General features: G+C 43.4%; 1 protein-coding gene across 3 annotated transcripts in view; it reads right to left on the bottom strand.

Moving 5' to 3' along the window:
* Positions 1-27036, bottom strand: part of LOC105469029 (protein kinase C alpha) — a 528020-nt gene that overhangs the window by 461880 nt on the left and 39104 nt on the right. The gene's annotated exons all lie outside the window — the stretch shown is intronic.

Genomic DNA, 27036 nt, shown 5'->3' with positions numbered 1-27036 from the left:
TATCTCAGACAGGCAGTTTCCTCTGAAAATGGGATTAAATGAGATCATGCACCTAAAGGGCTTAGTGCAGGGCTTGGGTCATCTACTCACACCCTCTCCCTTTCCTCCTCCTGCTTAGGCTATAGGAAGCCAGCAAGACTTGATACACCTTCCACTTCTCTCTCCTCCCTCCTGTATGCTACATTTAATGCCAAGACTCATTGTCCCAACTGTCTTGCTCAACAGATAACAGAAATCCAACAGAAGGCTGAATTTCGGGACTTTCCAGAAAATCTGCCCTAATTCTCATGAATCTTCCCCCCAAAAGGCACAAGAAAACTCCACTTACAAAGGCAAGAGTCTATCCTCGGAACATCCAGATGCAAAGAGAAATGCTGCTTTTACAATTTGAAGGCCCCCTTTTTCTTTTCTCCTAAAGTTTGGGCTGCAATGTGTCTTTTCAAAGATTCTTACAGACAGACCTTTGGGGACTTTTTAAACACATACAATGGAAACTACTGCTTTTCAAAAACCTGGTACAATTAGATTTTACTTTCTTTCGGTTCTGAAACAGTATGCAAGTGGGAAAATGGTATTGTAAAGCCTTCACTGAGCCACTCACGTAGAAGAAAAAAATCACATCAAAATTGGTCTAAAATTAGATGGGGTTATGCAGAAAACCATGATGGGATAGAAAAGTGGAAATGAGAGAGAAAACAGAAAAATCATTGGTTGAGTGAATCCATTAATGTGTGCCTGAGGGAGCCCCGCCAGCAGCCAGGGAGAACTGGAAACCCCCAAATCAAGGGATAAGCCATACTTCATCATACCTTACGGTCAGCTGCCAGGCATCAATCACACCCTCCCTGCTCCTGCACTCCCACAACTTCAACCACACTGACTTCTGCTACTTTTTCTGGTAGAGCTGGCATCTTCCAGCCTCCATGTCTCTGTTCTTCGTTATCATTCCCACTCTCCTCTTCTCCATACAGGGCTACCTGTTTAAGGCACATCCATTCTCTAAGATCAAATTCAAATGTTACTTCCTTGATTCCTATTTTTTGGCACAAAATCCTTTTGGTTTTATGTCTCTGGAGCCATTTATATTGTGTGTGTGTGTGTGTGTGTGTGTGTGTGTGTGTGTGTGTATTTTTTTTTTTTTTTTAATTGAGACGGAGTCTCGCTCTGTCGCCCAGGCGGGAGTGCAGTGGCGCGATCTCTGCTCACTGCAAGCTCCGCCTCCCAGGTTCACGCCATTCTCCTGCCTCAGCCTCCCGAGTAGCTGGGACTACAGGCGCCCGCCACCGCACCCAGCTAATTTTTTGTATTTTTAGTAGAGGTGGGGTTTCACCGTGTTATATTTTGTATATTTTTTATGGTAAGTGATTCCCTTGTGTTATTCCTATGAATGAATAAATGAATTTACTGATTGAGATGGGGTCTGTGTTGGTCAGGCTGGAATGCAGTGGCTATTCACAGGTGAGATCCCACTACTGATCAGCATGAGAGTCTTGATCTGCTCCAGTTCTGACCTGGGTAGGTTCACACCTCCCTCAGGCAACCTGGTGGTCCCTGACTCCTGGGAGATCACCATATTGATGCTAAATTTAGTGCAGACACCCAATTGGCACAGTGCACTACAGCTCAGAGCTCCTGAGCTCAAGTGATCCTCCTACCTCAGCCTCCTAAGTAGCTGGGACTACAGGTGCACACCACTGCCCTTGGCTATAATGTCCTTTAAAAAGTCCATTCCAGGCCTGGCGTGGTGGCTGACACTGTAATTCCAGCACTTTGGGAGGCCGAGGCAGGCAGATCACAAGGTCAGGAGTTCGAGACCAGCCTGGCCAATATGCTGAGACCACATTTCTACTAAAAATACAAAAATTAGCCAGGCGTGGTGGCGCATGCCTGTAGTCCCAGTTACTTAGGAGGCTGAAGCAGAAGAATCATTTGAACCTGAGAGGTAGAGGTTGTAGTGAGCCGAGATGGTGCCACTGCACTCCAGCCTAGGTGAGTGAGACTCCATCTCAAAACAAAAAAATAAATAAGAAGCCCATCCCTAGCTTGTCCATTTCTATATCCATCCCTGTGGCTAGCACAGTGCAGAGCACATGGAAGATGCCCCTTAATTGTCTGTGAAATTAAATTGGCTTTATTGGAACAGCACTCTTTCTTAATGAATTTACTTGTAACAAATACTATGAATTCACTAAATAATAGATAATTTGCCTCATTAAGAAATCATGACTTATTACTTATGGAAAGTAAGGAGCTGCCTTTGCATTCAGACAGCTAGTTTGCTTTACCAAGGATGAAGGACAGCAAGTCCCCAAGGCCAATGCCAACGCTTCATTTTTCTGATCTCACACTAAGAAAGTCAGTAACTGTTTCCTCCAAGATTCCTTCCATGCAACTGTAATGGGAGAAGATTACCCTTTGTAAATAAACTTATGGTAAAACAACAAAAGGGTTGACTGAATAAAATAACAAAACAAAATACACACAGATAGTCATGCAATGTTTACTACACACTTAGGCTAGCTGGTGCTCAATTTTGCAATGTCTTTTCATCAAAACATACATAACTGTGAAAGCAAAACAGGATGCATTTTAGTGTGAGTGAAAGGATGTACAACTGCTGGGATGGTTGGGGCACTTTAAAACGTTCTCCAACAGGTAAGATTTCTAAGATCTCCAGGACGCTATTCTGATAAAACGAGACACATTCAAGGTGCCTAAAAGCCTGCAAGGCAGCCAGGTGCAGTGGCTCACACCTGTAATCTCAACACTTTGGGAGGCTGAGGTGGGTGGATCACCTGAGGCCGAGAGTTTGAGACCAGCCTGGCCAACATGGCAAAATCCCATCTCTACTAAAATACAAAAATTAGCCTGGCATGGTGGCGGGCGCCTGTAATCCCAACTGCTTGGGTGGCTGAGGCATAAGAATTGCTTGAACCTGGGAGGCAGAGGTTGCAGTGAGCCAAGATCGCACCACTGCACTCCAGCCTGGGTGATAGACTGAGACTCTGTCTCAAAAAATAAAAGATTTAAAAAAAAATAGCCGGGCGAGGTGGCGGGCGCCTGTAGTCCCAGCTACTCGGGAGGCTGAGACAGGAGAATGGCGTGAACCCGGGAGGTGGAGCTTGCAGTGAGCTGAGATCCGGCCACTGCACTCCAGCCTGGGCGGCAGAGCGAGACTCCGTCTCAAAAAAAAAAAAAAAAAAAAAAAAAAAAAAAAAAAAACAAAAAAACCCTGCAAGGCACCTCACTAGTTGAGGGAGAGAGAACAAATACATTTCCCCATCAGTTAAGAGTCAACAGACTTCACCTGTTATCTCCTGTGTAACAGGCCCATGAGACACAAAAGTGAGACTTATCTCAGCCTTAAGGAGCTCAGGATCCAGTGAAGGCATCCAACCACTACCAGACAATTATAATACAGAACAGTGGAAACTGGGGGACAACTGAGCGGAGGACAGATGACACCCAGCCTGTAGAGCCAAGAGGCATCCAGAAGGCTGAAAGAGTGGGACAGTCTGCCCAGAGGAAGCTGCACTAAAAGGTAAACAGGTGAGAAAGAGCTCAACCCAGCTGGGCATGGTGGTGGCTCACACCTGTAATCCCCTGCACTTTGGGAGGCCAAGGTGGGTGGATCATCTGAGGTCTGGAGTTCGAGACCAGTCTGGCCAACATGATGAAACCCAGTCTCTACTAAAAATACAAAAAGTTACTCCAGTGTGGTGGTGGGTGCCTGTAATTCCAGCCACTCAGGAGGCTGAGGCAGGAGAATCGCTTGAACCCGGGAGGCAGAGGTTGCAGTGAGACAAGATCGTGCCACTGTACTCCGACCTGGACAACAAGAGCAAAACTCCATGTCAAATAAAAATAAAAAAAAAAAAAGAAGAAAGAAAGAAAGAGCTCAACCCCTTCTAGAATATGCAAGTGGCTTCATAGAGCAGGTGGTGAAAATTGTCAGTAGATGATGCCACGGCCTCTATAGCAAGGCTTGGGGGAAACAGACACCCTCTAGCATTGTTCTCTGTAAACCACATTCCATGGGGCTTTGTGGAAACCGAGCCAAGGCCCACTTAGAATGGTGCCTGACGCAGAGAACATGCTCAGGAAATATTAACCACTAACAATTTTATTATCTTTATTACTACATTAGGACAAGTACATCTGATTTACTTGATTTCTTAATGGAAAGCTAAAGTAAATCTATAAACATTTAAAAAACAGTGACCACCTTCAATGAAAGATAACTATTGGAAAACCAGAACCAGGAAGACTGGGTAGAGTCCATGCTGTTGGAGGAAAATAAAATCCAATGTACCGGCAGGCACAGTGGCTCATGCCTGTAATCCTGGTACTCTGGGAGGCCGAGGCGGGTGGATCATTTGAGGTCAGGAGTTCAAGACCGGCCTGGCCAATATGGTGAAACCTCATCTCTACTAAAATACAAAAATTAGCCAGGCTTGGGGGCGGGTGCCTGTAATCCCAGCTACTCAGGAGGCTGAGGCAGGAGAATTACTTGAACCCAGGAAGCAGAGGTTACAGTGAGCCAGGGTCGCACTACTGCACTCCAGCCTGGGCAACAGAGCAAGACTTTGTCTCACAAATGTAATGTATGCATCTTTTGAAAGACTTACAAATGAGAGAGATCAACTGTTCTGGTATCTGCAGTGTCAAGACCCAAAAAGGATGATTCACAATGAACGACTTGTTGACATTTGGTTTGGTTGATATCGGTTACCCACATACCTAAGGACAAGTTCATTCGGAGTCAGTTTTCCTTGGAAATATCCTTCCTATCTACTGCCCTGAAGCCAGCTCAGCAGCATCCAAGGCTGCATCACCTTGTAAATAATCTTCAATGAAAACAATATGGTCACAGATCACTGACAGCTTGTTGAAGCCTAACTTTGTCCCTTTCCCCACTTTTCTATTTTTAATCACCTACCCCAAACAAAAACAATACATAAAACCAGATAAAGATGATACTCTTGAATTCCTTCAACCAAAAGAAATGAAAACACGACTCCAAACTCATTCCCTAAACCTCCCTCTTCATTCTGAGACCCTCTAAGCGCCACTTTGGAACTGATCACCCACCGCTCAATTGTTTCTGAACCCTTGGTTCAATGTAGCACTGGAAGGACCAAGAACCTGCATTATCCAGTTCTGATGACAAGAGTAGGTTTTAAGATTTTCCATAAAGACCTGGGTAGGAGAGATACTGAAAACAGGAACCACTTATCCCTTAAATCTGACTCCCGCCTGAGGCTCCAGGAACCACCTGAAATTGAAGAGCTGGTCCTTCCTCATTAGTATCCCTGCTCCGAGCTGCCACAAGCAACATTTAAGAGCCCTTCGGATATCCACCTTAGGGTTTCTTCCAAACCATGGCCTCCCCCACCACAGCTTCCAGGCAGGGCCAAGGAACAGGGGACTTTCCCAGACCAGGCCACGCCTGCTAAACACTCATCAGAGAAGACTGTGGCAATGCCTATGAGAAAACAGTGGGCATTTTTCTTGTGAAGCAGCTAAGACTCATGGAGGACCGATGCTCTCCAGGCCTTTCCCCTGTCACCCCCAAGTACTAAAAGGGAGTTCTGATCAATAAGGGCGGGCTGGCTTGGATCAATACCCACTCTCATCCCCTCAGTCAATGTGAAAGGGTCCCATGGGTTTAGCCAAACTCTTCAGCTATGGAAACCCTTCCCTCCAACTTCAAATACTGCAAAGAAGTGAAATACAGCGAGGGTCTTGGTAATCAAGTGTGGCGATGTTTGAGTGGAAAAGTTATTGTGAAAGAATGGTTTTTATGATACTTCTGAGTGATATGAATATTTCTAATTCTATACATAAATTATCCTCTCAGAATCTAATTGTCTTCAAAGATGTCTTGACCATCACTGCTATAATTTTGGCCTTGAGAATATTAAATTTAAGGAGTGATAAAAACAGAGCTAAATAAGAGACATTTAAACAGGCAGTTTAGTAGGAGTTAAATAGTCAGAGGCTACAAGAAATAATTACCTAATCCGGTTCTCCAAAAGAGTAATTGCAACAAGCTTGCTTAAGCTACTTTGAGCTTTTGTGTAAGTTTATGCCTACTATAAATATTTCTATAATCCTTTTCTGTTCCCAGCATACTTGAGAGAATCCTAAAAGCATCTCTGAAATATTTTTGGTGCTGGCACAGAATAAACTGTTATTAATATTTGGGCACAATTTACTGAGTTATCTGTCAACGTCCTTCAACTTACCTCCCTGGATAACCTGTGAAGATTATTTATTTAGCATTTATTTCTACTAAATAAAACCACTGAGTCATCTCTTTAGATGACAATGGCCTCAAGACATTGTTAAAGCCCTCCAAAGTTTCAGACCCACACGGCCAGGGTGGGATTCTTCTATGAGATGAGGCCTTAATCTACTCAATGCTACATCTCCAAGAAGCTTATTACATGATGTGATATATTCCTAAGCAGGCAGGGAAACCAGTTTTCTGTGTGTCAAATCCAGTTCAGAATAAATTAAGAAACTGTGATAATTTTTTTTAAGAAACCGGCAGTAGATTCCAAAATCATTTACAAGTTTATCATTTCTGGTGAGTGTAGGTTTTCAAAGAACTGAAGTGACGCGTGTCTGTGGGCTATCAGTGATGAAAGTTGGTGCCGCTCAAGAATTTTCTGAGAAGCTCTTTATTGAGGGCTATCTTAGACTTAACATCACCTAAATTCACACTTTTTAATTTACTTGGCTCTCCCCAAATTTGCTCTGGGAATGACACATTGACAGAAAAATAAAATATTGCGTTAGATTTTCAAACAACTTTATTTTGGTTTTAACACGACCTCAGCTAAAATAAAAAAGGAATCAGCCCATGAAATGTGAGAACAACAAGGACTACGTCTAAAGTCATTATTAAGGCAAATTTTAACCTTATTTCATTATTCACCAGGATGAAACACTTCCTTAGCAGAACTTTTTTTTTTTAAAGGTTCCCTCATCCTAATATCCTGTTAAATTTCTTTCCAACTCCTCAAAGTGACACAATGTATGGAACTATAGAAACCAAGCAGAAGAAAGTGCCTGTTCACGCGGAGACACTTTTCCTTGTGGGAATGGGGCCATTTGGACTGTCATCATTAAATGAATCAGCAGCGAAGAGCTCTTGAAATCATCTCAGCAGAGCAACTGTGCCAACATCACTCTTGGGGTAAAGAAATAAAATTTTAAGAGGACAAGAAAAAAGGAACTGATGCATGTTTTGTATGCTGACCACTGAAGGAACGGAAAACCCTGAAGTTCCACACATGATCACATTTGCTGCTACACTGTCAAGAGCAAGGTAGTTATGTTCCTTCTTCTCAATATTATGTTAGCCTTAGGCTCGAATCTTTGAGGAAGGAAATGTGTAGAGTGTAATAGATTACCATCTATTAATTCACACATGTATTCATTACCATGTGCAAAGTACCTTCCAGGTACTGGAAGGGCAGAACATGAACAAATCTCATCTCTGGCTTCAAAGAACTTACACATTATGCAGCCATTCAAAGCATCAATTAAGTGATCAGTTACATTTATCTGGTACCCAAGAATGACACTGATTATTCGATTAAAACAGAAGAGTTCCTCTGCCCTCCTGGGAATAACTATTTAAATTCAGTCCTCAAAGAAGGTAAGAATCTTGTCCAGGGAAAACCTCAGTGCATCAAATCCCATCCCAACACTAATAAACTTTTGAGCTTTAAAAAAAAAAATTGTGCTCTGTGTGCATGTGTATCAATTAAAATAGACTAATACGACACAAACAAGTACTTCTTACTGAATTTTTCAAATGCTCAAGAGATCTAATTATAAAATTATAAAATATTAATTCTAGAACAAAAGACAATTCTATTATAATCATCATATAATTCTAATTAATATAATTACATTCCATAATTTGTTACTCTTTTCTCTGCTTCAAGTTCACCAGAAAGAACTGGCTCACCAAGGCACTCATCTCCAATCATTCTGTTGCCCGAACCAGATTTCTCTTCCAAACTAGCATAATAGTCCGTGTTCCCCATGACACAGTATTCAGCAGGTCTTGTAATAACATAACTTAAGTAACATTACTTACTTTACTAGTTATTCATGATAATCGTCATCTACCAAATATACCATGAACCATATACATTACCTCTCATTTAGTAAGCACAAACTCCTATGAGAAAGGTAGTATTATTTCTATGTTACAAATGAGAGAACTCTGCCAGGAAAACTTAAGTGACTTGTCTAAAAACCACAGCTAATAAGTAGTAGGGCCGGTATTCAACCCTTTTCTAATTCCAAAGCCCCTATGGCTATACCATCTTCCTTAATAGAATTTGAAATGGATATTTTTTATAATGATCATCATAGTGCATTCTAAGTCTAAATATAAAATTGCATTATTATAATTCATTGGGATTTGTTTATGCCTCTGCTGCCCTCACTGTCAGGACAGACCTCATTATTCTTAACAACTCAAAGCTGGTTGTGCATCTACAGCTCATTGCATTAAAAACTATAATAGTAATAAAAGCAGAAAGCCAGATGCAAGACCCAAGTGTGACTCAGACCACAGCTGCCTCTGGTGCCCTCCCCTCCCACCCAGCTTCAGCAATACCCCCCCTCCTTCCACCAGCTCCTGTACCCCTGACTCAGAGCTGGCACTCAGAAGCCATGAAGCACACTTGAGAGAACTGTTAGCCTGGGACCCTCATTTCCCAGCAACCCTACCCCATCAATCTATCTTTGCAAAAGACAAGACTTCTGGACCCCAAAGAATTCATTTTGGCGGGGCATGGTGGCTCATGCCTATAATCCCAGCACTTTGGGAGGTTGAGGCAAGTGAATCACTTGAGCCCAGGAGTTCAAGACCAACCTGGGCAACATGGCAAAACTCCGTCTCTCCCAAAAGTAAAAAAAAAAAAAAAAAGAAATCAGTAAATAGCTGGGCAGGGTGGTGCACCTGTAGTCCCAGCTACTCAGGAGGCTGAGGTGGGAGAATCACCTGAGCCCGAGAGGTCAAGGCTGCAGTGAGCTGAATCCGTACCACTCCAGTAACATTCCAGGCTGGGCAATTGGAGTAAGACCCTATTTAAAAAATATATATTTAAAAAATCATTTTAAGGGTTATGTCTATCACCACAGCAACCACTTCTGGCTGATTTTCACGTCTTATTCACTTTTAGATATCCATCTATATGGTGTTTTGTTTTTTGTTTGTTTGTTTTGAGACAGAGTCTCACTCCGTCACCCAGGTTGGAGTGCAGTGGCACAATCTCACCTCACTGCAATCTCCGCCTCCCAGATTCAAGCGATTCTCCTGCCTCAGCCTCCCGAGTAGCTGGGACTACAGGTGCCCGCCACCACGCCCGGCTAATTTTTTGTATTTTTAGTAGAGACAGGGTTTCACCGTGTTAGCCAGGATGGTCTCAATCTCCTGACCTCGTGATCCGCCTGCCTCAGCCCCCCAAAGTGCTGGGATTACAGGCATGAGCCACCATGCCCAGCCTATTTGGTGTTTTGTTATGCAAATAATGTTGGTGTCTTTTTAAAAAGTGGATGATAAAGAAAATCAGAAATATGAAAAGAAAAAAAGTATTCTATCATCTCATCCTTTACACCATCACTGTTCACTATTTTAAAAACTGGATTAAAAAAAAAATCACTGATGGGCGTGGTGGCTAACGCCTGTAATCCCAACACTTTGGGAGGCCGAGGCAGGTGGATCACTTGAGGTCAGGAGTTCCCAGACCAGCTTGCCCAACATGGCAAAACCCCATCTCTACTAAAAATACAAAAATTAGCTGGGCATGGTAGCACGTGCCTAAAATCCCAGCTACTTGGGAGGCTGAAGCAGGAGAATCGCTTGAACCTGAGAGGCGGAGGTTGCAGTGAGCCGAGATCATGCCATTGCACTCCAGCCTGGGTGACAAGAGCGAAACTCCGTCTCAAAAAAAATCACTTTAATCATACTGTGAATATAATTTACTATCTTTCCTATAATTGGGAAGGTATATTTTCAAGGGCATTTTTCTGTATTTATCCTAAGCAATGATTTGAAAGGACACTTAATATTCTATTACTTGAATATACAGTACCAATCATTACTGAATCATTTTCCCCAAAACTGGACATAAAGGATGTTTCCAATGCTTTTTCTGTTACGAATAAACCAGCAATAGGCAGGTTCACTGTGCAAAAATCTTCCTTCATATGCAAGATTACTTGCTTAGGGCCAATTCTCAGAAGCAGATTTGGAGGGTCAGAGGATAAACTGACTCTCAAAAGTCGAAATGATGATGGCAGCCATGATCATGGTGATGACAAAATTATTTTGGACATACAAAAAAAGCTCAGAATTATGTAACACACACCCATGTACCTGCCACTAGACTGAAATTTAACGGTGGAAAATCAAGACCAAGGAAGCAAATGCAGAAATACCTTAGGAGCTCCATCACCACTGCACAAGCAGGTGCAATACTTAACTCTGAAAAGCCGAGAAATGTACAGGTTAAATCTCTAGGCAAGAAGAGGAAGGAGCCTCACCACCTCCCTTTCATTAGCACTTCCCTGAGTTTTCATTAGCACATACAGCAGAGTTTTAAAGGATCTGGGTTGGCTGCCAGCTTAAGATTGAATGAGAATGATCTCAGTTTTAATGAAGCCTTTTCTGCATATATAAACTGAGAAGAAAAAAAAAATGTGTTCAATGAGAAAATCTGACCTCTAGGAATCTGGAGATTATTGTGGTTAGCAAATGCCACAAAATGTGCTTATTTTGAAATTCAGTTTTTCAGAAACCACCACATGCCAAAGATCGTTTCTTGTTTTCGTCCCCTCAAGCAAGCAGAGTTCATCATAGGATGACAAAATGTAAGCATGTATAGGAAAGCAAATACCTTGTTAGGATGCTGAAAACAAGCAGACAATAACTATCAATAACAGTAAAAATTATGTTCTCCCCTGACTGCACTAGAAGATACAAAGAAATATCACAAAAAGGCAAAAGCATAAGTGAAAATTAAATTTCTGTTTAATCATCCTTTTGCAGAGGAAAAAAAAGTATTTATTCATGTGCAAGGCAATATCATCTTTTAATAGCTACAGGACACATTACTATTATCCTGCTGCTTCTCGGCTGGAGAAATAGGATTAATGGCCTAAGAGGAAAGAGCTTAAACTGATTAGTCAAGTAGACAGTCCGAGGGCAAATACGCAGGGAAAGGGGGCAGCCCTGTTTCCTGTGAGCCAATGTCCTGCAGAGGAAAAAACCTGGGTGAACCAAGGCTGGTCCAGGACCTTAGACGGCAACTTAAATGAAGAGAGGTTTTAATCTTCCATATTCAAAATATACTCCAAATGACAGAGACTAGACTTACACTGGCTCCCAACACAGCTTAGATCCTACAAAGCAGTTTCAGAATGGCCACCGTTCATTCATTTACACCACCAACAGTATTGATGAACTGACTACCACGCTCAGCATCGTGTATGCAGAGGTGAGGACCCAGAGCCTGCCTGCATGGAGCAAAGCTGCATATATTTAATTATCCTGTCTGGTAAGAACCCTAAATGTACGTGACTCATAACAAAAATAGTTCTTTCTTAAGCTTGAGTCCTGCTGTGCTGGGTTGGAATTCTCTTAGAGATCACTGCAGACCAACTCCTTCATTCTGCAAAAGAAAACACTGGACTCTGGAGATGCAACCAACTCAAGGACACAATTCAGGAAGAGGCAAGGTTCGTGTCTGCGATCCCAGCCACAAGCTCGCTCAACAAAACAGATGACACAAACTTATTTGAAGGAATCTGATGCCCAAATCATAAAATTTCAAGATAAACTACATGACGTGTTCGATGGTGGTCCTTCCCAGCAAAGTAGCACGAAACCTGTCTCTGACATTCTAACTCAGGACAAAGGAACAATTCTAGAAGCTGAGAAAGCAGCATCAGTGGGAAAAAAAAAAAGTTCCCAGTGACGGAGGCTGCTTTGAGAGCTGAAGCAAGATCCCTGTTTGTAGCCCACCAGGGCTATAAAACGCAGAGCAAGCCACAAAAACCTCACACCATCTTAATTTCTTCATTTCCAAATTATGTTCCATGCGCTGTTTCTATTGGGGAATTCCTCCGTGCTTTTTTTGTTTTTGTTTTTTTGAGACAGAGTCTCACTTTGTCGCCCAGGCTGGAGTGCAATGGCCTGATCTTGGCTCACTGCAAGTTCTGCCTCCCGGGTTCAAGCAATTCTCCTGCCTCAGCCTCCTGAGTAGCTGGGATTACAGGCACATGCCACTATGCCCGGCTAATTTTTGTATCCTTAGTAGAGACGGGGTTTCACCATGTTGGTCAGGTTGATCTTGAACTCCTGACCTCAGGTGATCCATCCGCCTCAGCCTCCCAAAGTGCTGGGATTACAGGCATGAGCCATTGTGCCTGGCCCCTTGGCGCTTTCAAAACAGAAGTCAGAAGGGAAAGCAAACTCCTTTTCTGAATCAAAAGACCTGATTATATCTGCTGGCTAAAGGATACCTATCATAAAATTCAGCAGACAGCCCAAATAGAAGGTTACCAAAAGCAATCAGAAAAATTAAAGATTAGCATCAAAGTGAGCCATCGAAAATGGTTAAGCTTCACCAAAATGTGCAGAAAGATCTGCTTGTGCTGTACTTAATGGAAAGGATTTCAAATGTTAAATCTAGGACATACCCCTTTAACCAGGGGACTTCATTAGTTTAATGCAAATCAGTCATCCAGCTGTTTAGTAGATCTCTGGAGTGCATGGCATAAAAACAACCTATCTTCCCTGCAACCAGGTAGTTAGTTGACAATTAACAATAACTCTTCATAGACTAAAATGTCTAATAGGATATTAAAAACAGACACCAAAGAAATATATTGAAATATAAATGGCTGGATAAAATTATTTCATCTCAGAAAAATCAAGAACACCCTTCATATACCATTCTTCACCACTTCCCTCCTCCCCAAACCCTAAAATAATACAACTCAGGCCAGGCATAGTGGCTCACACCTGTAATTCCAGCACTTTGGAAGGCAGAGGCAGGCAGATCACAAGGTCAGGAGTTCAAGACCAGCCTGGTCAACATGGTGAAACCCCGTCTCTACTAAAACTGGGCACGGTGGCGGGCGCCTATAGTCCCAGCTACTTCGGAGGCTGAGGCAGGAGAATCGCCAGAACCTGGGAGGTGGAGGTTGCAGTGAGTCAAGATTGCACCACTGCACTCCCACCTGGCAACAGAGCGAGACGCCGTTTCAAAAAAAAAAAATACAATTCAAAAAACACCACAGGCCGGGCGCGGTGGCTCAAGCCTGTAATCCCAGCACTTTGGGAGGCCGAGACGGGCGGATCACGAGGTCAGGAGATCAAGACCATCCTGGCTAACACAGTGAAACCCCGTCTCTACTAAAAAATACAAAAATCTAGCCGGGCGAGGTGGCGGGCGCCTGTAGTCCCAGCTACTCGGGAGGCTGAGGCAGGAGAATGACGTAAACCCGGGAGGCGGAGCTTGCAGTGAGCTGAGATCCGGCCACTGCACTCCAGCCTGGGCCACAGAGCGAGACTCCGCCAAAAAAAAAAAAACAAAAAAAACAAGCCTTGGCCGGGCGCGGTGGCTCACACCTGTAATCCCAGCACTTTGGGAGGCCGAGGCGGGCGGATCACAAGGTCAGGAGATCGAGACCACGGTGAAACCCCGTCTCTACTAAAAATACAAAAAATTAGCCGGGCGCGGTTGTGGGCGCCTGTAGTCCCAGCTACTCGGGAGGCTGAGGCAGGAGAATGGCGTGAACCCGGGAGGTGGAGCTTGCAGTGAGCCGAGATCGCGCCACTGCACTCCAGCCTGGGCGACAGAGCCAGACTCCGTCTCAAAAAACACCACAAATTCAAAATGCTCTTTCTCTCCTGATATTCTTTCCCTTTCATCTGCTCTAAAGCTATCCAGCGGAAGGTCAACGGCCTCGGTATAATTATCACTTAGCCCTGCATCAGAGAACTTCTGGGCTGTCTGCAGAGCCCATGCCCTGCTCTTGATAATTCATCTCATGGTCACAGACAAGCCTTCAGGCCTCAGGAAGACACTGATGAGTTCCCTCAAAAGAGTAGAAAATTATTAGAAATAAAGGAAATAGGGTACTGTCTGGACCCTATGGCTTGCTCTGAGTTTTGTAGCCCTCTTAGACTATTTCCAGAACCTTGAAAGAGCCTCCAGACTCTGGGATCTCACATCAGCCCTCTAAGCCACATTTATTCTCCAGCCCATTCCCGCAAGCAGAGTTCACTGAACTGGGGTGGATGGCTGCCCAGGTCGGGCCAACCAAATTCTTCCTCAGGAATTTAAACAGAGACTTGTGTCTGTTTGCATTTGAACTTGAAGGCAGAGGTATACTCAGGACCTGACACCGCCAGTTTAAACCCTAAGAGCAGGGAAGTGGAGGAAGCCCAACCACTGCCACAGAGAACGAATCCGATACTGGGAGAGAAGCATGGGTGCGTCCCAGGGTTCTCGGGGTAAAAGAGCAGTGCCTTGGCTCCTGGTACCACGCCAGTCCTGGTTCCAGACTCCCTTGTAGCCTGGCAGCATTTCCTGCCCTTCTCCCCATAAACCACCCTGTGAATCCTTATATAAAATCTACTTTTATGGTTTACACTGTTTTGAGTAGGCATTTATTATTCGTAACCAATAAGATATAGTCACATGTTTAATCATTTAAAAACCTAATATTTAATGATTTATAACCCCAGGAGAATAGCTTATAGCACACATTTCTTTAGCAGCATGTACTAAAATGTATTTGTTTCCAACGTCAAAATCTATTTTTTATGTTTCCCCATAGCCCTTTCTAAACACAGCCACATATAGAGAGAGGTTCAGTAAGTATTAGTACTCATTCTCCCTGGCCTAAGGGATGAGCTCTCGAATCTAAAAACCTTGGGTGAAAGATCTTACTTTCAGATCTTCAAATTGAGGAAAGAGTCTTACAGACTAAAATACATACCATAGGAGCCAACACAATGCCAGGAACACTTGCTCAGGACTCAGAAACAGGGGCACCAAAACTCGGCTGGAGTTTAGGTAATAGCCACTAGCCATGGCAGTCCCTGCCCTGTTAGTTGGCATGTGCCCATAGCGTGAAGGAGGAAATAAAATCAGAACAGTGCTGACACTTCATGGTTTTCCTGGCCAGGAAATTTGGTTGTACTCATTCAAGCATCCACCCATTCCACATTCACTGCATACCCACCCCCACCACGTACCAGGCTCAGCACCACATGATGGGGAATACTGGGGTGATTATGACAGAACCTGTCCACTCAAGAGTTTCTGCCATCAAACATTCACACTTTAGTAAGAGAGAGGAAACTGGTACACAGACAATTAAAATGTACTGCAGTCCATGTTAAAAAGAGAAGTGTGGCAGACCGTAGGAATGCAGAGAAAGCAAGCTGCGAGTTTCACACACTGAAAGGGAGAGAGGGAACTGGAGTCAACTAAACACGCCTCTGGACTGTGCATTTGCATACAAACGCTTGGAATGCTAGGGACTGTCAAAAAACTGGTCCCAGGCTAGTCACGGTGGCTCATGTCTGCAATCCCAGTAGTTTGGGAGGCTGAGGCAAGCAGATTGCTTGAGCCCAGGAGTTCAAGGCCAGCCTGGGCAACACAGCAAAACCCCATCTCTACCAAGGGGAAAAAAAAATTAGCCAGGTGTGGTTGTGCGCACCTACAGTCCCAGCTACTTGGGAGGCTGAGGTGGGAGGATCGCTTGAGCCTGGGAGATCAAGACTGCAGTGAGCTACGATGGTGCTACTGCACTGCAGCCTGGGTGACACAGGGAGATCCTGTCTCAAAAAAAATTTTTTTTTAATTTAAAAATTTGCCCCATACACAAATGAACAGAATTCCAAAGACGGAAAATGACATTTTAGATTTTTATTTCATTTTTCTGTTTCCCTTAGGAGAGGGAAAGAGAAGCAGTTTCCCCTGTAATCAATCCTTCCTTGTCTCCTATGGGTCCATGGACACCCACAGCTCCCTGCATGGGTGAGCCCTGGGCTGGACTGACCACTCAGATGGCTCATTTGGTCACACCTTTCCTGAGCCCTTCCTCTCAGATCAGAACTGCCTGTTACCTACTGAGCATCCAAGCTCATTTCCCAACATGTGAAAAGCCAGTTTCCACAGGAAAAAGGAAAAAAATAAAAAGGCACTGTTACCACCAATTTATTCCCTCATCTGTAGCCAGGCTGAGCTGTAAGCAGACCCCTGCCAGCCCCTGAAAGGCCATCGCTCTGAGGACACTGGCCCGAGCTTTAGTTACAATATCTGTTTTCACTGTCCGTTAGGTGCCCAGCTGCCCCCTCTCTCCTTTCCCCACACACGCCGGCTCCTAGGGTGGACTTTTTTTTTAACCTCTGTAACTAAATAACCTGATAGGGCCATGTGATAAGGGAATGGTGGCCTAAAAACCCTAAGTTTCCAATTCCAGCAGCCGTGGCTCCATTTTCATGTTTCACACACAGAAGACATTAACGAAGGCCCTAAAAATAAGAGACACTGGAGGCAGCCAAAGAGACACCTAACACTCAATCAAAGCCACGCAAGTGAGGAGAGCAGTTTTGGGAGCCAGGCCAAACGCTGTTCTATTGGAGGAATGAATCTTGTGTTTGTGCGCAGTCAGCAGCCTGGAGGAGGTGCAAGAACACAGCACCTGGACAACTAAAGGCCCGGGAAAACCCTCCGTCCTGCCAGAGTCTACCACATGGGCAAACTCTCCACACCCAAACTGTTCAAAATGGATGACTTATTTCTTCCATACAACAGGCCAGAAGAAAAATGAAAAGCCAGAAGGAGAAAGGAAACAAGGGTGTGACGGCTTCTTTGCAACCCTCTACTGCGGAACAGTTCCATAATCACCAAGAGAGGTCTACACAGCAGGCCTGGTTTCGTGTCGGCTACTGGTTTTCCAACCTAAGACATCGGCTACCTTGCCAAATGCGGGCGGCGGGGGCCGGGAGGGGTGGGGAGCAGGGTGGGCAGGCAGCATATTCAACCTCAGGGGAGAGCAGTGGAAGCCCAGAGGGAATTTTAATTTCTCTTATAAAAACAAAAATCTCAAGACAAAAACTTTACTGCCAAACTTTACATGGAAGGCAAAAATAAACTATCTGCTTTATACCTGCTGCCCCAGGTATGAAATATTTGATCAGATGATTGTCCACTCGCCATTAGGCTGACTCTCAAATTATGGACAGGAAGAGAGCAAACCGTTCACTTGATGGACACAGCTGAGATGAACACTCAGCTGCTCACATTGTGTTCAGGTGCTGGTGCATTTTGAACACCTCATAAGAGAAATTACTGAAGCTCTTAATAACAAACTTGGCCGGGCGCGGTGGCTCACGCCTGTAATCCCAGCGCTTTGGGAGGCCGAGGCGGGCGGATCACAAGGTCAGGAGATCGAGACCACGGTGAAACCCCATCTCTACTAAAAATACAAAAAATTAGCCGGGCGCGGTTGTGGGCGCCTGTAGTCCCAGCTACTCGGGAGGCTGAGGCAGGAGAATGGCGTGAACCCGGGAGGCGGAGCTTGCAGTGAGCCGAGATCGCGCCACTGCACTCCAGCCTGGGCGACAGAGCGAGACTCCGTCTCGAAAAAAAAAAAAAAAAAAAACTTGCCTTCCAGAACAGAAAGGTTTTACGAAAAAAGCCTCAACCAACCCTCGATACATTCTCAGTTAAATGCCACATTAAAAGTTCTCAGGAAGTCTCTATTTTGGAGACCTGTAATTTTTAACCGTATAGTCTTGCTGCTGCTGACTAAAGCTGAGAGTAATTTTACAACTCCATTATCCACATGTGGATGACTCATTTGTTAGATTAGCCCAACTTCCAGCTGCCCTCCCCCTCTGCTGTTCAACCTGCTGGTGGATAATGTTCCAACTGCCTGCTCTAAGAAGCTGAAAGTATACAAACCCATCTTAACACAACACAGAGACAAAATGAGATAGTGGTGTTGACTATGTTTTGAATGCATTTCTCCAAGACAAAAAAGAATTTTGGATTTATGCACTGTTTGGGTAATTGGCACAATTTCACTTTATTAGTATGAATTTTAATGTGATGTTTCTAACCTCTTTTTTTTTTTGAGACAGAGTCTAGCTCTGTCGCCCAGGCTGGAGTGCAGTGGCACGATCTCGGCTCACTGCAAGCTCCGCCTCCTGGGTTCACGTCATTCTCCTGCCTCAGCCTCCCAAGTAGCTGGGACCACAGGCGCCCGCTGCCACCACGCCCGGCTAATTTTTTGTATTTTTAGTAGAGATGGGGTTTCACCGTGTTAGCCAGGATGGTCTCGATCTCCTGACCCCATGATCTGCCCACCTCGGCCTACCAAAGTGCTGGGATTACAAGTGTGAGCCACCCGCCCAGCCTGTTTCTAACCTCTTAAATCAAAGTGTGCCTGAAAGTATGCTCCACAAACCTTTAAGGGTCCTCACGATCAAACCACTTTAATGATAATACTGAGCCACTATTTGCCTTTTTCCTTGTGTTGACGTTTGCACTGATGGTGCAAGAGCAATGGTGGTGTGACAGCAGGAACTCTAGCATGAGTCAAGGTGACAGTGCCAGGCGGTACTAGCAGGAATTATGTTCTTTGCACCATGAAACCCCAGGGGTTTTTTGTTGTTTTTTATGCCAGTTTCATTTAAGAAAGTCTCAATGAAGCATTAACAATTATTGATTCTGGGCCAGGCACAGTGGCTCATATCTATAATCCCAGCACTTTGGGAGGCCAAGGCAGGTGGATCACATGAGGCCAGGAGTTGAAGACCAGCCTGGCCAACATGGTGAAACCCTGTTTCTATCAAAAATACAAAAATTAGCTGGGCGCGGTGGTGGATGCCTGTAATCCCAGCTACTCTGAAGTCTGAGGCAGTAGAATCGCTTGAAACTAGGAGGTGGAGGTTGCAGTGAGCTGAGACTGGGCCACTACACTCCAGTGTGGGCACAGAGCGAGACTCTGTCTCAAAAAAAAAAAAAAAATGGATTCTGCATAAATGTTCTGACACATAAAGCATTTGCCTACACTCCGGGGATGACGGTTGTCCTAAGCTGAGCAGCCACTCTCTACATGAAACACCAATTTGACTCGAAAGAACAACTACAATATGGTTACTTAGACTTGGAGATTTGGCAGATACTTTTTTGAAATACAGTAAAGTGAGCCTGTCACTTCGCTTGAGTAACTGACAGAATTTACTGCCAATGATCAATTCAAGCTTCCAAGTGAAAAATACAATTTTAGAAAATGTGCATCTACCATCAGCTTGACAGCTTCCTGATAATACTTAAAGGCTCTTTGATGAGATTGATGGTGATACTAACAATTGTGACTTTCTTGATGTTGCATAATGAAATGTGTCACCATTTAGAAGAACCTGCAGAACTCAATGAAAAAGTGTTTTCCAAACCAAGGAATGCGGTCACACCAATGCATAAAAGAGCCATTCAGGGCCAGGCGCTCATGTCTGTAATCCCAGCACTTTGGGAGGCTGAGACGGGCAGATCATGAAGTCAGGAGACCAAGATCATCCTGGCTAACACAGCGAAACCCCGTCTCTACTAAAAATACAAAAAATTAGCCGGGCGTGGTGGTGGGCACCTGTAGTCCCAGCTACTAGGGAGGCTGAGGCAGGAGAATGGCGTAAACCCGGGAGGCGGAGCTTGCAGTGAGCCGAGATCGCGTCACTGCACTCTAGACAACAACAGTGTGAGGCTCAATCTAAAAAAAAAGAGTCATTCAACACATAATATGGACCAGCATGAAACAGACACCGTTTCATTCTCTACCTTGCAACCGACCTTTGAGAAACAATTACTTGCCAACTACCACTATCAAAAATATCAGAGAATATCTCCAGTTACCTGAAAAAGCTGCTAAAATCCTCCCTCCTTTTTTCAATTCCGTAACTGTGTTAGACATATACTTCAACCAAAACATATCACAACAGATTGAGGCAGAAGCAGCTGAGAGCCCAACTACGTTTTATTTGAGTCAGATCGAAAAGGGATGTAAAACACCACTCTTCCCAGTAAATTTTGTTTGGGAAAATATAGTCCTTTTTCACAAAATTATGTAGTTTATGTAACTGTATGAAGGGATTACTATTACTATTTTAAATGAATTAATAAATATCTTTAAAATCTCTCATTTTAAATTTCTAATATGATCAATATCAGTAGACAAAATCTATATAAATAAAACTCTTTGGAGTCCCCAATAATTTTTTTTTTTTTAGATGGAGTCTTGCTCTGTCACCCAGGCTGGAGTACAGTGGCGTGACCTCAGCTCACTGCAACCTCCACCTCCCGCGTTCAAGTGATTCTCCTGCCTCAGCCTCCCGTGTAGCTGGGATTACAGGTGCGAGCCACCACGCCCAGCTAATTTTTTGTATTTTTAGTAGAGACGGAGTTTCACCATGCTGGCCACGATGGGCTCAAACTCCTGACCTCAAATGATCCGCTTGCCTCAGCCTCCCAAAGTGCTGGGATTACAGGCATGAGTCACTGCACCAAAAGCCATCCTGAGACCTAAAAGTTTGAGAACCAGTGCCTTAATTTATATTTAAAAATTCAATATGTCAACTATTTCCAAATAAATGGATTTTCGGTATCATAAGACATAATCAATATTACTAATAAGCTTGGCTTTTAAATATATATACTTTGTTGATATGCCCAGGGATCATCTCTTAGGATCTGTAGTTTTCATACTAAAACCCACCCAACAGCCAGGCACAGTGGCGCAAACCTGTAAAACCAACCACTTGGGAGGCCAAAGCAAGAGGCTTGAGCCCAAGAGCACAAGTCCATCCTGGGCAATATAGCAAGACTGTCTCTAATTTATTTTTTAATTTAAAAAAGATTATCTCGGCCGAGCATGGTGGCTCACGCCTGTAATCCCAGCACTTTGGGAGGCTGAAGCGGACAGACCATGAGGTCAGGAGATCGAGACCATCCTGGCTAACACCATGAATTCCCATCTCTACTAAAAATACAAAAAATTAGCCAGGCATGCTGGCACGTGCCTGTAGTCCCAGCTACTCGGGAGGCTGAGGCAGGAGAATCGCTTAAACCTGGGAGGTGGATGTTGCAGTGAGCCGAGATCATGCCACGTGTGCACTCCAGCTTGTGCGACAGAGTGAGACTCCATCTCAAAAAAAAAAAAAAAAAAAAAAAAGCAAAAAAAGATAACCCAATAGCTTATCTTTTACTGGCATTCAGTCATTCACTCCGAATGTAGTTACTGAGCACCTTCTAGATGATGCTAGAAATATCAGCAACACTGTCCTCATGGACATTATGTTCCAGTGGCATTCATCCACCATCTGCTTAGGTATTCATTCAATAAAATTAATTAACCATCTATTATATGCCTGGCACCGTGCTTGGTCTCCTCGGAATCAGAATGTTGATACACTGAACTGCATTTTTTATTAGGGCTATGAATTCCCTTTTCAAATGTTTTCAAAATTCTTGTTCATCTCCAAATTTCCTTAAAGTTCAGAGAGACCTCTTCACCTTCAGTCTGAAAGCTACTGCTTCTCTACATTTTTCCTGCCTGCAATTTTACAATGAAATAACTCAAGTTTTGAGGTAAGAGAAATATGTCAATAATCAGAAGGACCGTAGTACAGTCAGTCACCTCCCTGACACTGACTTTCTCATTTCCATGATAAAAAAAAGAAAGGAAAATGGTCCCGGAAAAGCCAGGGTCCAGCACTTTGTGAAGGGAATGCATCCCTCGGGAGACTCAAGAGAATTGGAAGCTGCCTCTATTGGCAGGATGACCCGGGAGAGCACGGATTTCCTTATAAAACTAATTAGGCAAGTGATGGCATATATAAACAATACTCTGAAAGTCATTAAAGCAAGATTCCAGAGGAAACTGAAAGATAATTGTACATTAGTTACACAGGCTGAACATAAATGACTGCTTCAGAAATTCAACTTCCTAACAAGGTTTTCTAATTTAATCACAATTTAAATACACACATACACAACACACACACACACACACACACACACACAAACACACAGCACTACCACATACACAAAAAAGTAGCTAGAAAACTGGTGTGGGAAGAAATGGTGGTAACACAGATATAAATCTCAAATGTGTGAATTGATAACAATTCTGTAATCCTGTGTATTTTGCTATTTCCAAAGCAAGATAGGGTATAAGAGTTCCTAAGAAAATTCAGCAAGAGGGTGGGGGGTGCGGGAAAGGGCATTTAGTTTGTAAAAGAAATAGGAGACAAATGAGAAAAATAAAAAGGGTAATTTTATTCTGGGCATATGCAGGGGCATTACACAAAACAGGCTTGATCATACTGCAGAATGTATATTCATTCTTTCAGTAAAAATCTGAATGCACGACGTTGGAAACAAAGTATAGGTATGAGGTGTGGTGGGAGGTGCCTGCATAGGCCGGGCGCGGTGGCTCAAGCCTGTAATCCCAGCACTTTGGGAGGCCGAGACAGGCGGATCACGAGGTCAGGAGATCGAGACCATCCTGGCTAACATGGTGAAACCCCGTCTCTACTAAAAATACAAAAAACTAGCCGGGCGAGGTGGCGGGCGCCTGTAGTCCCAGCTACTCGGGAGGCTGAGGCCGGAGAATGGCGTGAACCCGGGAGGCGGAGCTTGCAGTGAGCTGAGATCCGGCCACTGCACTCCAACCTGGGCGGCAGAGCGAGACTCCGCCTCAAAAAAAATAAAATAAATAAATAAGAAATAGGAGACAAATGAGAAAAATAAAAAGGGTAATTTTATTCTGGGCATATGCAGGGGCATTACACAAAACAGGCTTGATCATACTGCAGAATGTATATTCATTCTTTCAGTAAAAATCTGAATGCACGACGTTGGAAACAAAGTATAGGTATGAGGTGTGGTGGCAGGTGCCTGCATTCCCAGCTACTTGGGAGACTGAGGCAGGCGAATCACTCGAACCCAGGAGGTGGAGGTTGCAGTGAGCCGAGATCACGCAAGTGCACTCCAGCCTGGGCAACACAGTGGGACTCCATCTCAAAATAAATAAAAGTAAAGTATAGGTTTGACTTCTGCCAACCAACAGGACTTATCAATACCTGTGACAAATAGAAAGCTCTGGCGTCAAACAGCCTTGATTCAAATCACAGTTCTGCCACTTACTAGCTACCATTTACTTACATTTCTAAGCCTCAGTTTCCTCATCTCTAAAAGAAGGATGCCAACACTAACTTCACAGGGATGATTATGCAACTTAGCCAGCATGGGGATAGGCTAACAACAACTAACCGGCTTTATTTGTTTGTTTTTGGTTTTTGATAGAGACGGGCTTCGCCATGTTAGCCAGCCTGATCTCGAACTCCTCAGCTTAAGTTATCTGCTCGCCTCAGCCTCCCAAAGTGCTGGGATTATAGGCATGGGCCACTGCGCCCAGCACAGCTAGCTGTTTCTACTGGAAAAGCTAAGCAGTGTACTCAAAAAAACAAAAATACAGCCAAGAAATAGTACAGGCATAATTACTGCTAAAGGAATTAAGAGACTGAGTGATCATTTTGGTCTTAGGTGATCAGAAAAGACGTGCTGGGAAAATGGTTCTTAGGAGCACTTCAAACTCCCCTTTAAAATGCAGAATAGGAAATTTCCATTCATCGATACTGTTCTTGTGCTTTATAAGCCTATGACAATTATTTATTGAATGGTCACTGTGATTAAACATACTTAGTGGTTCTTAATTTTTCTTGAGTCATGGCCCACCTAGAAAGCCTAATGAAAAATATGGAAGGAACCTCTCCCCAGAAAATGCTGCTGACAATTTTTTTTTCTCTAATTTAGGGAGGGATGGGGCCCAAGAAACCCACTCATGAGCCCTCACTGAAAATATACAATGGTAGGCATTATGGTGCTATCAATTTTAAAATGAAGCCCAAGGTCACCTGGTCCAGCCTCATGATTCAGATACAAACAAACATCAAGTTCCTCTTCCATCACGCCTTGTCTCAGCAAATGGATCACCATCCATCCTACTGTCCAAGTTCAGAACCTAGAAGTCACCCTGGATACTCCCTGTCCTTCAACCCCCCTCCATATCTAATCTTCCACTAAGTCTAGTCCATTTTTCAAGTACAGCCTCTTACATCCACCTGCACCTCCTCTGTCCAAGTTGCCATCACCTTTGGGGATGGTTGTTCAGCCGTACCTAACTGGTATAGTCTCACTCACTCCAGTCTCCCTCCAATCCGATCTCTGCACAGCAGGTCAAATGAACTACTAAACCTGATCATATCAAAACCACCTTCCCCTACCCCATACTCACTTATAACCCTTCAACAACTTTCCATGAAAACCGAAAACTAATCAAACAAGGGAAACTTTGTTTGAAAGGAAGTTAGGCCATTCAGTGATGGATAACAAAGAGTGATATGGCTCCAGAATAGACAAGGGGTGGGGGGCGGGGAGTGACAGAGAAAAAGCTAAGCATGGCAGAGAAGAAATGGATTAAGTACCAAAAATTATAAACAGCCCACTATGTATATTCCCAGTAACTTAGGAAATCAAGTACTAGTAGTAACTTGGTATTTAAATTACTTAAACTTATGTGCATAAAATAACATATAATCTATGTTCAGCATGGTAAACCAAATAACATTCTCCCTCTCCCCTAATTTTGGAAATTAAAACTACAAAAAAAAAAATTATTCAGGTTCTCAACATCCAAAATTATCTACTTTTAACATCTTGGCATATTTGCTTCTTTTTTAAAAAAAGAAATAGAGAATTTATGCAATGCAGAGTAGAAAGACAAATGTAAAAATAAATCAACTCAAATGCCAACACACAGAAATAATACCATTAACACTAAGCAAAAACCATTCTAGCCATCTTTCTATGAACATGGATGGATGACAAGTAATTTTATGAAAATGGGAACATGTTCCATGTGCTATTTTCATTTCTGATATAATTTTTCTTGACTCTAGCAAAAGAAAATTAATGAAATTTCAGATTAAGAGATGGTGAAACTATTAAAAAGCTGCAGCAATTTTTTTGAACAATGCTTCTGTTTTAGACAGAATCAGTTGGACAGAGGAGGTGGAGGTGGACGTAAGAGAATCTACTTTCAAAGATGTGGATACCAGCATACTTATACCTTCTCTTACTTTTCCTTTCTCTGCCTCCAGACTTTGGCTCAGTTACACTATTTTTATAGTTTCTAGGTGTATAACTTTCACATTCTGTCCTGTCCCCGCAATTCCCTTAATTGGCATTAGTTCGATCTACATTCAAACAGGTTCAGATGCTCACCCTGCCTCCCAAAGTTATCTCTATCTCTGAACTGCTTACTATGATTGAGCTTTTTTTTTTTTTTTTTTTTTTCTTGGAGAGTGCAATGGCCCAGTCTTGGCTCACTGCAACCTCTGCCTCCCAGGTTGAAGCAATTCTCCTGCCTCAGCCTCCTGAGTAGCTGGGATTCCAGGCATGAGCCACCGCACCCGGCTAATTTTTGTATTTTTAGTAGAGTTGGGGTTTCACCATGTTGGTTGGCCAGGATGGTCCTGAACTCCTGACCTTGTGATCCACCCGCCTCGGCCTCCCAAAGTGCCGAGATTACAGGCATGAGCCACCGCGCCCGGCCATGATTTGGCTTTTAACTGAATAGTCTTCAACACTCCCTCAAAAGTAGGGACCACAACTGACTTAGTCGCTGGTGCATCCTTGGTGTCTGTGTGCAGGGAGACGCTCCAGAAACATTTGCAAAATGGCTGAATTTACAAATGCAGAACCGTGTCAAGATAGCTTATAACCTATCAAACCACATATATCTGTGACCCATATAGGATAATACAACATCTTAAATTCCTTGTATAATAGCTGTAAGAAAATAATTCACTAGAAATCTTTATCACAATTTTATAAGCCTTTCTTGGTAAATTGCAAAGGTATAAGGATATGTAAATGTTTAGGGTAACATGCAAAATATACGTTTATTCACATAAATGAAAGAGAAACAGCATTCTAAAAATAACCAGGGTAAAAGTTCGATTTCAAATTCTAAGCTGCCATTGCACTGTGCTAGGATCATACCTGCATGGTCAAGTACCTCGTTAATTATTTGTGATTGATTACCATTTATGAAACCTCTCCTGAAAACAGTCCCTTTCTCTGAGTACTCCTTACTCAAAATTTAGGATTGTTTGGGAAGTGCTTTTTACCTTTTAGTAAACTTCTTTTGAGGTGAGATATTCAGATTTGACATGCATACACAATGCAAGGCACAGCTCCCTACCATGCAAGAATTATTGGCACCCAGATTTCAGAACAACGTGCCTCACTTAATTTTATATCTCCAGAAAGATATCTCACAGCAAACACAAAGATAGTATATAAATTTTTTTTAATTACTTAATATCCCTCAGAATTTGCACCTCGGATTAAACGCGGGGGAAAAAAATGTTACCATGCTCCAATGGAATGAAACTGATTTTGAAGACCTTACTTAATATTTCCTGTCGCTGCCCAGCAAGCAGTGCCGCATACAGTGAAGAAATGGTGAAGCCTGCCATATCCCAAAATTTGTATTTTAAATAGCAGAAAGCTAGCAGCTTTCTAGACAGAGGTCTGTGACCATCAAAAAACTGATTCAGCAATGTATCCTGAGGTATGTGGTTCTAAGTCTTACCCGCTCACAAAAAGGAAGAAAAGAGGGGTGAAAAATTATGAGAAGACCCATGCAAGTGGTTTTTCAGATCTGTAATAATCTGTCATGCTTGCAGGAATAAATAATATAAGGACTCAGCTAGCCCCACACTCCTCTCATTCCCACAGAACTCTCCTTGGGCTGACTCCTGGCACTCGCCGCTTTTAACAATAACTCACTGCCAAGTTCCTCCTTGGACCTACAGGACTTCAACTGGCTATCCTACCTTCTGAACTGCCAAAT

The sequence above is a fragment of the Macaca nemestrina genome, chromosome 17, assembly GCF_043159975.1.
Source record: "Macaca nemestrina isolate mMacNem1 chromosome 17, mMacNem.hap1, whole genome shotgun sequence".
Lineage (NCBI taxonomy): Eukaryota > Metazoa > Chordata > Mammalia > Primates > Cercopithecidae > Macaca > Macaca nemestrina.
The sequence above is the reverse complement of the archived record's forward strand: the minus strand, read 5'-3'. Positions and strand labels throughout refer to the sequence as shown.